Here is a 14,446-nt window from a genome sequence, read left to right as displayed (position 1 = left end):
GGCAGCAGTGAATAGAATCCCTTAGTTGGACCAAATAACCAGGACCTAACTCAAAATGACTGAAGAAAACCTATAGTGGGGCTGGAGAGATGGCTCAGAGGTTAAGAGCACTGACTGTTCTTGAAAGATTCTGAGCTCAATCCCCAGCTACCACTTGGTGGTTCATAACCATCTGTAATGTGATCTGATGCCCTCTTCTGGCCTGCGGGTGTACATGCAGGAAGAGCACTGTATACATAATAATAAATAAATGAATCTTTAAAAAAAGAAAAAGAAAATCTATAGCGCTCATATATTTATAACGACTAATAAGTGATCCAGCCGCCCCAAAAAAGTATGTTCAAATTTCCTTTTTAAGTTTTTTTTTCTACCAGATGCTTGAAGGGTCTCAAGACTCAGTTTCTCTCCATACCTCGTTACGTTTTCGTTGTGCTGACTCTGTTTTCTCCAAAGGCCCCTCCACCCTCCTTAATAGCTGACGCCTTCAGCATGTGAGCAGGCCAAGGAGCACGTTGGACCAATGGGATCCTAGGCTTACCTCTGAACTGGGCATTGTAACCACAAGATGGAATGTACTCTGACAGGCTGGAGTCATTTTCCTCCATGTGAAAAACAAACAAACAAACAAAAACATGTCAAGGGAAATAGCTGTAGTGTCCAGTTTCCATATACACCCAAACCACAGGGACTGAGTTGAGGATGGTCTCTAAAGGAAAATTAAAATGTTGCTAGCCAAAGAGTAAGTGTATCGACTAGATGAACAGCACAGACACCAGCGACAGCCCTCTTTTTCCAACACCTGCATATGCCACCAGCACTACCTCCATAGGGACTGGTTGCCTCCCTGTGTCCTTTACCCGTAGTCTTCAGATTGGAAGAACAAGAACTTACGGTCAAAGAGTCACAAATTGCTGAACCAGGTAACAATGTCCTTTGGCTTAGTACCCACTGGTGATGTTTAACAAACTATGAACAAACATTATCTGAAGCATTTTACATTGTTTCCCCTTAACTTACGATTCCTTTGCCAACATGTATCCCAACCTATATTCTTTGTTGGGCCTTATATTTTTATGTTATCAATTCTACTGCATAACAGTCTATAGAATATTTTTGCAAGTGTTTAGTCATTAACTAGGGAAAATATGGTCCCCAAATCGCATTTTCAGCCCAACTTCATTTTTTTTCATTTTTATTCTTTAATAACTATCTCTTTTCAGAGCTAGAATAGAGAAGTTGATGACTTGACTTTGATACCCAGGACTGATGGTAGAACCAACTCCCAAAAATTGTTCTTCGACTACCACACAGAGGTCCCAGCATGAATGAGCCCACAAGCATACACACATAGAAGACAACAAAATTAAAATGTGTTGGTTTCCACCTGTTTCTTCCCACAAACTTTCTAATCGTCACAGATCTAAGGGCTTGTGTATTTTTCTTTTCATGTGTAAATGTGATAGAACTCCTTACATGTCATATCTACAAATCTAGGAGAGACTTTAGGATAACCTAAAACTTCCCTTTCATTTAAGAAATAAAGAAGTGAAATCTCAAAATTTGTGGACAAATGGAGGAAATTAGAAATGATCATAGTGAGTGAGTTAATCCAGAAACAGAAAGATTCACACGGTATATACTCACTTATAATTGGACACTAGCCCAAAAGGCATGCCCCATCAATGTCTTCATTTACCAAGAGATTGGGACAGATGTAAGGACATCCTACTGGGACTCTAGGTAAGAGAAATATAGGAGATGGGGAAATAGAAGGATCCAGAGGATCTTAGAAACCTACAAGAAGAACATCGTAACTGGTGGATCAGGGCCCAGGGGTGTCTGCTCAAACTATTGCACTAACCAAGGACAATATAAATAGTAAACACTGAACCCCTACTCTGATCTATCCAATGGACAGGACATCCTCCACAGTTATGTGGAGAGCAGGGACTAACTCTGACTTGAGCTCTGGAGCCCCATATTTGACCACCTCCCCTTGGTGGGGAGCCCTGGTGGCACTCAAAGAAAGAATAGGCCAACTACCAAGATGAGACTTGTTATCCTGAGACCATAAAGTAGGGGAGGAGATCCCCCTCGGACATGGACCTAATGGAAGGTAATAGGGTGGGTGTGGGAGGGTAGGAGGAGCAGAAGGATATGAGTGATGGGAGAACAATTTAATTGTAATCTGAATAAATTAATTTTTAAAAAAAGAAATGAAATCTCAACAGCTGGCTCATTGGGGCCCCATGGCTGTTCTCGGCTTAAGTCATGTGCCTACTTCTAAATGTACAGTAGTAATAACATAGACTGTGATCACAGTGCTCATGAAATTAAATTTAGCTGAGGAGACATGACCCTCTAAGGCATAAACCAATTGCAAGGCATCACAGTGCATTCTGTAATTTGGTATAAGAACAAATGATGAGGGGAGATGGCTCCATCGGTAAAACACTTGCGGTGCATATGTGAATTCAGATCGTCATCAGCCACATAAAAGCCAGGCATGGCAGGATGAGGCCAGAGTTTCAGCAGTGGAGAGCAGAAACAGTGGGATCCCTGGGGCTTGCCAGTCAGCTGCTCTAAAAGAATCAGTGAGCTCCAAGGTCAGTCAGACACACTATCTCAAAAATAAGGTGGAATATGAACAAGAGACCTGACATGACTTCCGGCCTTCATATACCCATATGTACGCGCACTCAGACACAGCCACATACGTGGGATAAGTTCCCTGTCAAGAATAGACATCAAAATAAGCACCGTAGATGGGAGTCATCGTAGAAGTACTTCTCCGCGCCCCCACCCCTTTTATCAAGGAAACAATTTGATGGCCTTTAAAGAAATACAGAGACAAAAGAAAGGGCCTAAGTGAGTAAATAAAATGAGAAAACCCTGGTGAGGAAAAGATTGCCATTTGTTGGGATAGAAATGAGTCCGGGACTGTCATGGCTTAGAAAAGTGTCTCTAAGAGTCCTGAAATCATTTCACTAGATATAAACCGCCATCATCGCTTTCTGTTTTTTGAGGGCTCAGGGCACAGAGTGGGACTCTTATATATCATATCTCCTAAGCAAGTGCCCTACCAAAAGGCTATCCCCCAGACTGCACCGTTACTGTTTTAATTGGACAAAGTAAAATCGTGTGTGTGTTTAACAATATTTATTAATTTTTAAATATTATTTGTTAGTACTTTCTACTGTGTATGCTTGTAGTGATGTAAATGCTCTCTTATTTTTCAGTCATTTTTCAAAATAAGTCCAAAAGCCTTCTTTCTGAAGGCAAATAGACTAGGTGTGAAACTACTTTTGAGCGAAGGAAGGTAATAAACAAATAGTGTCTTTCCAAGAATCGGTTTCTCAGTGGGTACGGCAGCACATAGCTGTTGTCCTGGCAATCAGCGGGCTGATGCAGGGGAGTCATGAGCTCCAGGACAGCTAGGACAACATCCTAAGCTCCTGCTTCAAAGGAAGAAAGAGAAAACAATCTCCATATGTACCTGAGGTTTACACCATAGCTGGCTAGACAGAGTAAGGGCCTATAAATGGTGTTTCTAATTTACGAGCTGAATTGAAATGTTTCAACACTGGCTCCACATTAGAAACACCTAAAAGCTTACTAAAACTAGCAGCTGGGGCCCGCCCTCAGTGAAGCTGGACAGAGATGAAACACAAGCTCCCTGGCAATTCTGATTTGCAGTCATGGCTGAGACACCCCCAGGATGTCCGCACAGCAGAATTCATCTAGAACTGAGGAGCGTGATGGTGTGTGAGCTCTTCCTTCTGTGCGCACAGTGCTCTCGACTGACCTTTCAGGTTTTGCACCAGTGTTACAGTGCACGGCAGGCAGATGGTACACGTCTGACTGCTTTCTGCTTTGCGTTGCCCCTGAAGCATCCTCAACAGTGGTGCAAGCTGCATGTGGTTTATCTCAGTCAGCAGTACAGCATGAATCCTAAGCCATAATCTCTTCTGTGCCTTTCTGCATGTGCCACTGATGGTCAGCACATAGGAGTCTCCGGGGGGAGTCAAAGGGGAAGGAAATACCACCAGAGTTCCTCAGGAAGAGGACTGGAATCTATGAACAAATGGTTTTGGAAATCAATTTGCTGAACAATTAAAAAAATAATTCATTAAAGTTTAGCTATTTGAATTCTGACTTTAAGTATAATGTACATACGTAGATATATACATTCTTAATTACATCCCATTCTAAATGTAGTGGTGTTGTGCTTGTTTGCAATTTTATATTTATTAATTCCTTCTAGATGTGCATAACTGTGTTACCTTTATGTTGCTGTCATAAAACACCATGACTAGAAGCAAATTGGAGGGGGGTCTGGCTATGGATTCAGAGGGAGAGACCATGCTGCAGCAGAAAGCTGAGAGTTCACAACTTAGCTTCAGAGCAGAAGCAGAGAAGGCAAACTGGAAGTGAGCTGAGACTGTCAACTCTCAAGTTCCACCCTGGTGATGTACTTCCTGCAGGAAGGCTGCATCTTCTAAAATTCCACAGTCTTGCCAAACAGCACTGCCAACTGGAGATGAGTATGTAAAAACATGAGCCTACGAGGGACGATGGACCCTCCCAAGCCTGCTAGGCTAAGAAGCAAGAATTTTCCCTCCCAGACCTTTGCCTTTCCCACAGAGATAGTGTGGACATGCCAGAAAATTCCCGTCATATCCTTGCTTTCAAGTGCATTCAGTTATCATAGTTAATGATAAACTAGGCCACTTGTGTGAAGAACATTCTGCACTTGGCCCTCCCAGACCTATAGTAAGTTCAGCTTTCTGACACAGGTTCCCATAAGGGATGTTTCTCACCCAATCCACCACAGTAACTAACCCACTTTGTCTTTTGCATTGAAGTAGTAAAAATTTTATCAACTACAACTTATCTAAAAGGCCATAATCTAGGACCACTGGCATTCTGACTAGTAATTTTGTCAGTGTAAATCCTGACTGAATTGATCTTTTGTTCAAGAAAAATAATAACAACAACATAACTTGAAATATTTCTAAAGGGATATATTAACTAATCTGATGGGAATTTTTTTTTTTAATGTAAGTCCAATTGCTGAACCAGCCTGCCTCCATCTTGGGCTTTATCTTACTTAGGGTTTTATTGCTGTGAAGAGCCTCCATTACCAAGGTAACTCTTATAAAGAAAACATCAGAGGTTTAGTCTGTTATGATCAAGGCAAGAAGCATGACAGTGTGCAGGCAGACATGGTGCTGGAGGAGCCAAGAGTTTTGCAGGCAGCAGAAGGAAACTTACTGTGTCTTACTGAGCATAGCTTGAGCATACATAACCTCAAAGCCTGCCTCCTCAGTTCCTCCAACAAGGCCACGTCTATTCTAACAAGGCCACACCTCCTAATAGTGCCATACTCTATGGGCCAAGCATTCACACACATGAGTCTATAGGAGCCATTCCTGTTCAAACCAACACATTCTACTCTCTGGCCTCATAGGCATGTAGCCATAACGTCTAAAGTGCCCATAGACTATAAAAGTCTCAAACTTGTTTAAAAGTCCAGAGTTTAAAGTCTCTTCTGAGATTCATGTACTCTCTTAACTATAATCCCATGTAAAATCAAAATCAAAAAGCAGAACACATAGTTGCACACTGACCTTATGAGGAAAATGGAGACTGCAGAACAAAATGGCTTCTGTTATGCTACAGAGTGGCTATCAAATTTAAGCAGGTTACAACACCACTTCTTGTTAGCAGCTACCCCCAGCAGGTATCCACAGCTCTGGCATCTCTAACCTCTTGGTGTCTCCAAGGCAATCCAGGCTTCACCCTCACAGCTTCACCCAGTGGCCACTCTGAGCATCGATGCCAGAGCATCCTTTCATATGCCTGGCCTCAGAAGCTTTCCTTAGTCACTGAAGGAGATTCCACAACCATTTTCTTCTGTTCTTACCTCTAAGGCCAGAACCACGGGGCCAGAGCTATCAAGTTCTACTGTTCATTGTGGCTGAAACATGGCTCTCTCATTCAACTAGATCTTTTCCAGATTTTTGTTTTCTATGGTTTCCTTCACTGCCTAAGCTTTGGTGTTGTGGAACTTGTAGACTAGGCTAGCCTTGAACTCAGAGATATGACTGCCTCTGTCTCCTGAGTTCTGGGATAAAAGATAGGTGTGTACCATCATGCCTGGACCTAAGCTTTTTAACTTTTTTCTTTTTCACAAGATGGAAGATTAGCTTGAAGGGATCTTGCCCTGAGGTCACCACTCCCTTAATTCTATTTGATATCTTTAATATGTTTATCTCCTTGAATACAGGATTTAGCTCCATTCCACTTCCTGGTGCCCCATTAGTCCTTGAACCGTACATTTTGTGTTTTTCCTTGTTCAACATGCTCTGTTTCCTCAAAATGCTCTTCAGAAGAGTGAACCACAAGAAAGGTTCTATGCAAGGCTATTTTCAGGTTTCTTTTGATAATGCAATTCATCTAAATCTATTCACTTTAGCCTCAGGCAGACTCTTCAGACAAGGGCAAAAGACAGCCACATTCTTCACCAAAATGTCTTAAGAACAATCTCTAGGCAACCTACTAAAATTCTCTTCTGAAAGCTCTTGCGCTAGTTCCCCACAGCTCAAATCACCCTCAGGACCACTGTCTTCCATGTTCCTACTAGTATAGCCCATTAAACAATTCTTTACAGCATTCCACTGCTTTCCTAACCCAAAGTCCCAAAATCCACATTCCTCCAAACAAAATCATGGCCAGGTCTATCATAGCAATACCCCAGTCCATGGTACCAACTTCTATCTTAGTTAGGGGTTTATTGCTGTAAAGAGACACCATGACCAAGACAATTCTTATAAAGAAAACATTTAACTGGGATTGACTTACTGTGTCAGAGATTTTTATCTATTTTGGATATCTTAAATCATCTTTTAGGCACTCTAACATTCATAACTTGAATGTATCAACCTTAAAACACCCTCTCAGACCTTCAAATACTTTCTTACAAGAAAGCTTTCCTTTTTAATTTAAACTTCTGTATCCTTACCTATTTACCATAAGACATAGGTGAAATTGCTGTGAGTAGTCATTGTCTTTTAGCTAAAGGAATAATAAAAGGTTGCACCTGAGACCTGCTTTTAAGTCTGGTAACAAGGTATCTAGATCTGACCGTAGTAACTCTGGGAGTAAAACTTAAGGCCAAGAAGGGAAAACATACTGAGTCAATCAGTGTCACTTAGTGATGGGTGGAACAGAAAGCAAGTTGTTTCAGGCAGTGTAGTCTGTAGCAGGGGTTCCAGCCTGCCTAGACAGTACCAGAAGAGCCTTTCCTGGCCAATGCACCAATGTTACCATTATGAATTAAATGCCGCTTCCCCTTGGTGGGGAGACCTGGTGACTCAGAGGTCTCAGAGAAAGAGTAAGCTGGCTACCAGGAAGAGACCTGATAGGCTGTGATCTTATAGTGGGGGACAAGGTCCCCTTCTGTTACAGACGTAGGGGAGGGGAATAGGATGAAAGAGGAAGGGAGGGGGAATGGGAAAATACAAGTGTGGGGATAACAAATAAGATGTAATCTGAATAAATTACTTAAATAAAAATGTTTTAAAAGAATTAAATGTCATGCAAGAGATATGATATGGAGAGATTTATTTGTGGGAAGGAAAGAAGAGAGGAGTTAGGTCCTGAGTGGCCCACAAAAATAGAAAGAGATAGTGAGAGATGGGGGTAGCTTCTTTAAAGGAAACAGAGAGGGAGAAGCTGAGAGTACAAGAAACAAGACAGACAGACAGACAGACAGAGAGAGATGCGGGGAGGTGGTGGGTTCGTCCTTTTATAGTCTGGCATACACCTTGTGATAGCTGATGATGTCAGAGGTTGCTAAGCACTTACAAGCAGGCTAGTGGATCTGCAAGAGATGAGGGAGGGGGGAGAGATAGACAGACAGAGAGACAGAGAGACAGAGACAGAGAGAGACAGAGACAGAGAGAGAGGGGAGGTGGTGTGTTCGTCCTTTTATCGTCTGGCGTACACCTGGTGTCAGCTGATGATGTCAGAGGTTGCTAAGTAACCTACAGGCAGGCTAGTGGATCTGCTTGTGAACTAACAATCACACCTACTCCAATAAGGCCATACCTCCTATACTCCCTATGGGTCAAACATTCAAACACATGAGTCTATGGAGCCCACTCCTACTCAAACCACCACAGGCTTGAAAACCATCTTATAGTAAAGACAAGCTAGGTTCGATCCTGTTTGTGATTAATTCTCTGTTTCTCAAAGATTGGGCTATGCCCTACCAGTAACCTTAACAACAATTGGTTCTATATTGCCTGTTCCAGGAAACAGTAACATCTTTGTTTCAAAAAGTTAATATGGCCATCTTGTAACTCTAACTTTGATTCATAAAGTTGTTATGACTGTTAGGATTAAAAATAAGATGGCATGCAACAGATATGATATGGAGAGATTTATTTGAGGAGAAGGGAAGTGGAGAGGAGTTGGGCCATGAGTGTAGAGAGACAGAGACGAAGAGACAGAGAGGGAGCGGTACCTTTAGAGAAAGTGCGAGAGAGAGAAGTGCAAAAGTAAGAGAGAGAGGTAAAAGAGTAAGAGGTGGAAGGTTGGACCTTCTAAGTCCTGGGCCCCTGGCACACACCTCGTGGCAAGCAGCTTGGGATGATGTCAGAGGTTGCTAACCAACCTAGAAGCATATTAGATCGGCTAGGAGACTAACAGTTCTGCTTGTGAGCTAACAGTGACTACCTTGTCATAACATCACATTATGACTTCCTTGTCACATTCTGCTTCTGTAACCCCAAACATTTGCATATTTCCAAATCCCCCATTTGGAAACCCACAACCCCTAGTCTATAAAAGCCCTTATCTTTCCCATGTCCAATTCTGACCTTTTGAAGACCATCTTAGAGGGAGGCAGCCATGTAATGAATAAAAAAGCTTGCTTTGCCTAGTTGCTTGCTTTAATTAATTTAGCCATGATCATCTGGGTCTGTGGTCTTTCTCCTCAAATCTTTGGGATTAACACAACAGCAAATCCTTACATAACTGAAAATCAAAAAAGCACGTGTAGTCTTCTTATCTAAATGACTGAATCTGCATCTAATCATGAAGTATAAGGGAGGAAGGCAAAGTCAAAATAACCTCCGAAATGCAGTTAATCAGGTACAGGATAAAAGTAAGAAAAATAATTTTCTCACCAAGTCAATGACGTAAATAAAAGAGATCAGACTATAAAAGTATTAAAATACATTTAAGAATCATAACAACTAAATGCAGCAGGCAAAGCCCTGTGTTCTGTTATGAACAACCTGAGAGACTGGGAGTTCGGCAGACAAACAGAGAGAGAAGACATGGTTATGTATCTAGATGACTGGCTTCTTGTTCACCCTCCTGATCTGAGACAAAAGCATGGCAGAAAAAAAAAAATGAAGTCCTGTAGGTTTTTTCTCTGCCCCTGCTGATAGAGTGCCTCAACAAGTTTGAGGTTACACACCAGGACATGCTTACAGTTGTAGGCCAATCAGCTATCCATCCTTCTTCAAAGTGACACACCCTAAATTAGGGGATTAGAGGAAGAAGACTCTTATGAAACAAACAAAACCAAAAGCCAACACACACACACACACACACACACACACACACACACACACACACACACACACACACACGGCCATGAATGGGCGATGAGGTTTTTAACACAAGGACTTTTTCTCTGTGTGCACACACCATGCCTGGGTTCCCTCGCTCTCAATAAAAGCCGTTCTTCATACAGTCCCATCTGCTGCTGTCTGTGGTGTTTGAAACTTCTTCACTGCTGCCTGTTGTGCTTGAGATTGTATTTTCTGCCTTTTAATCCTTTAACTGGCATAGAAAACAAACCTGATCAAAACCCCTAGAGAGTAATGTTTGGGGGAATAAGAAAAATGGTTTCCTCATCAAGTCAATGACAAAAAAGATCATACTATCTTAAAAAGACATCTAAAAATCATAATAATTAAGTGCAGCATGCGAGCCTTATGCTCTGTTTTGGACAAACTGTTAGGTCCAAAGTGGACATTGCTCATGACAATGACCAAAGCAAAAGGACTCTGGCCTAGTACACAGGATTACTGTTGGGTAAGCAGAAGCCTAAATTCAGCATTCTTTAGAAATCTTATAAGGCAGATTTTCTGCCTACCAAAAACTTCCGTTAATCTGACCCGAAGGTCATCTACCTTGGGCAAGGGTATATAGTTCCCTGACCATCAGAACAACCTCTATCAGCTCAAAGACAGCCCCCAAGCCACATACCTGCTGACTTTTATAACATCCACTTCCTTTTTGCAATTTTTCTCCTCTCTAATAACCTTTCTTTCTACCCAGGGAGTGGTCCAGTTTGGTGATTTCACTGTGCTCTCACTTACACAAAGCAACTGTAAAAAGTATCCTTGAAACAATCAAAAAACTTAGATCATGGACAATGTATTAGATACTATAACTGAATCATTGTGTTAGATATAATTACATGTCAGCTTGAAGGAACCCACCCCCCTCCTTTAAGGACCGCCATTAAGGCCAAAGTCTGGGGAAATGTAAAAGCTGGCCTACCCAGGCCTCCCTTAAGAACTCCCATTAAGGCCAAAGTCTATAAATCTCCTCTGCTTGGAGAGTCCAGCTTGAACTAGGGACAGCCAGCTTGTCCCTGGCTGGTAGGGTCCAGCTTAAACCAAGGACAGACAGCAATATCAAATCACTATCTGTATGGCAGAGTCCAGCTTGACTCAAGGACAGCAAGTTTGTGTTACAGCTTGTGTTTAAAATTTCCACTTTCTCAGAAATGTACTTACCCCTCCCAACTAAAAAAGTTCCTAACTCCCCTGTGACTGCTTCAACCAATCACATACTGTAAAATTCATTTCTTTGTCTAAAATCTATAAAAGGCCCACAGCTCTGCTTCTCAAGGTCTCCAACTCAAAAGATATTAGCAGACCCCATCGCGTTGGCTCAATAAATTCCTATGTGTTTGCATCGACAACAGACTCAGTCTCTCAGTAGGGACTCCAGAAATAGACTAGAGATCTCTCCAGAGGTCTCAGTCTTGCAAGCTACATACTAAGCAAAATGTCATCAAAAGAGCATGCTGAAGATTTTATAATCATTTAAAATAGTGGAAAGAAAACAGATGAGAAAATAATTTTTAAGTGTTGAAGCCGGCATGTGGGGTAGGGGGTGAATAAATGGAAGGTTCTTATCCTGTACTCCTTATATAACTACAGTTTTTAAAAATCGCCGTTTCAAGCACTATCATTATATGGCTCTGTAATAAGAGTGCTTGCTGTTCCTGCAAAGGACCAGAATTTGCATCTCAGCACCCACATACAGACATTCAGATTTTCCAAACTACTTATTAAAGGTGGTCTTCATAGGAGGAAATTGGGTAGTTCACATCAACCTTGCCTCCAGCTCTAGGGAGTCCAACACCCTCTCTGGCCTCTTCAAGTACTTGCACCCACATGCACAGACATACACATGCACATAAATAAATGATAAAATAACTCTTTAAAATATCTATTTAAAAAATTTTTTTAATTAAAAAAATAAAAATATCTATTTAACCTCTGGTTAAACTCTTCTCATTGTTAATAGGACTAAGATAAGCCTAAGACTGGTTATACAGTAAGTATCTTTATAAGAAATGTTGAGACTGACTGAGGTTAAGGTTTTATTGCTGTGAAAAGACACCACGACCATGGCAACTTTTATAAAGAAAAGCATTTAATTGGGGACTCGCTTTCCATTGCAAAGGGTAGCTCATTATTATCATGTTTGGGAGCATGGCAGCACATGTAGCAGGCATGATGCTTGAGAGCTAAGAGCTCCATCCTGATCCACAGTCAGGCAAGCAGAGGGATACTGGGCCTGCAAAGAGCTTTTGAAATCTCAAGACATGTCCTTCTGCAACCAGTGGGAAATGGAAAGTGCACTCTCTCTGAGTCAAAAAAAAAAAAGGTGCAGTGCAGGGTCAAAGGAGCTCAGAGCTCCTCAATGAAGGCCTGGTCTGGGCAAGTCAGTGGCTGCTTTGTGAGCAGCCAGCTAGTAACAGTGAGTAACAGAGAGAGGCAGAGGTGGGAGCCCGGTTTTGTCCAGGCAGACAAAATGGCTGCTTTGAGAACAGCCAGCTGCTTGCTTCTGCAGACAGGCAGTGCAGTGGAGGGGCAGCACTACAAAGATGGTGGCACTTACTCACCAGTGGATGGCGGAAGCCATCTCAGTGGCCAGCATTGTGTTGCTGCCTAGGCACCAAGCCCCGGGGATCCAGTGATGATGCTGGCCCATTTATTTTGTGTGAAACAGGGACTTACAAACCTTGGGCAGTGGGAGGCATTTTGAGAGTGGATGTGTTTGATTCCCTGGGGCTAGTGTCACCAGGGATATTTCATCTACATGTAAAAACACAACCCTGTTATAACAGGGGGAAACAGTACTCAATTATCCTATGGGTGTTGCAGAAATAACTCCAGGTACAGTTAAAGGTCATTGATTAAAAGCCAAGATACCAAGGCATCTCATTAGCAAAGGGTGAATGTTTCCAGGAATCCACAGGTGCTTGCTGAATGGGTTTCTTATCAGGCCAGTGTTGTCCTGTAATCTCCATGAGGGCTATGTGATGCTCCTTAGAAGATCTGGGGTTCCCCTGATCAGGTAGGTAGAAAGGGAACCCATCTGAGAAAGAGTCTGTCATCTTATACCAAGTTCAGAGGCTATCTGGAAATCCCAGTGTCACAAAGACCCAGCCCCAGTGGCACACCTTCTAATCCTTCTAATCCTATCAAATACTCCCCTGGTAACTGCACATTCAAATTTGTGAGCCTGTGAGGACTAGGGCTATTCTTTTTCAAACTCCCACATTCATTCCACTCCCTCCCCCCATAAGAATGTAGCCATACCACAATGCAAGAATGTATTCAGTCCGATTTCAAAAATCCCCATAGTCTATCACAGAATCTCAACACTGCTTCAAAGTCCAAAGTTTCTTCTGAAACTCAAAGCAATCTTAACTACAAGCCTTGGTAATATCAAAAATTTTTTAAAAAGGATTATTTACTTCAAACATACAATGGCAAAGAAAATACATTACTGTTCTACAAGGGAGGAAAGAACAGTGAGCAACAAAAAACCCAAACTGGTCAAAACGAACTCCAAATTCTGCATCTCCATGTCTGATGTCAAAGTGCTCTTCAGATTCCAACTCCTTTCAGATTTGTTGACTGCAACACATTTCTCTCTTTTGAGCTGGTTCCATTCCTGTATCAGGTCTCCTTGGCAGGTTTCCCACAGCTCTGGCATCTCCAACATCTTGGAGTCTCCAAAACAAACCAGATTTCCCTTCCCAATTTCACACAGTGGCCTCTGTGGACTTCTATGTTATATGCCTGGCCTCCTTGGCTTTCCTTATCCTCAGGGGAAGATTCTACAACCCCTCTCCCATCCCCTTCTTGATGCTAAAGCCAGAACCATGTGGCTGAAGTTGCTAATTTCTTCTGTTTGCTGGGTCTGGAACCCTGGGCTCTTTCTCAACTTGACTTGTGTTTGTATTTTCATTGTTGATGGTTTCCTTTGAGCCTTAAGCTTTCTTTTAATTCCTTTTCATAAATTGGAAGCTTAGCTGGGTGGGGTCTTATCCTGAGAGCACCACTCTGTTTATTCCATTTACCATTGACTTAATTTAAACTTTTTTTTTAATCTCCTTGAGCACTGGACTTGGCTCAAACATTACATTGCCTGGTGCTCCTTTTGCCTTATGCTGTATATTTTGTTTTTTGGGGTTTTTTTTGTTTTGTTTTTGTTTTTTCATGCTAACTCCTTTTCATTGTAGATCTGCATAAGACTAATTACTAATATTAGGATGTCTTAAAACTTCCTCTACCAATGAAATTAGTCCAAAAACTCTTCAACTTAGCTTCAGACAGATTTTTTAGCACAAAGGCAAAAACCAGCCTCATTCTTTGCCAAATTATCACAATATTTGGTCTCTAGACCAGCTGCTAATGTTCTTCCTCTCTCTCACCCCTTGAGTTGGGCTCCCACAGTCCACATTGCCTTCAGCACTGCTGTCCATGCCCCTCTAGTATGGCCTATGAAGCCTTGCTTAAAGCGTTCAGATATTTTTCTAATCCAAAGTCCCAAAGTTTTCCATATTCCTCCACCAGGCAGCATAGGTAGGACCATCATAGCACCAACCTACTTCCTGGTACCATTTCCTGGCTTGGTCGGTGTTCTAGTGCTTTGAAGAAATGCCATGACCATGGCAACTCTTATAAAAAGAAACATTCAAGTGGGGGCTTGTTTACAGTTTCAGGGAGGAGTCCATTTATCATCGTAGCTGGGACCATGGTGGCATGCATGGCAGGCATGGTGCTGGAGGAGTAGCAAAAAGCTACATCCTAATGTACAGGTAAGCAAGCAGAGA

Source organism: Acomys russatus, chromosome 2, assembly GCF_903995435.1.
Source record: "Acomys russatus chromosome 2, mAcoRus1.1, whole genome shotgun sequence".
NCBI lineage: Eukaryota > Metazoa > Chordata > Mammalia > Rodentia > Muridae > Acomys > Acomys russatus.
This window is presented reverse-complemented; position numbering follows the sequence as displayed.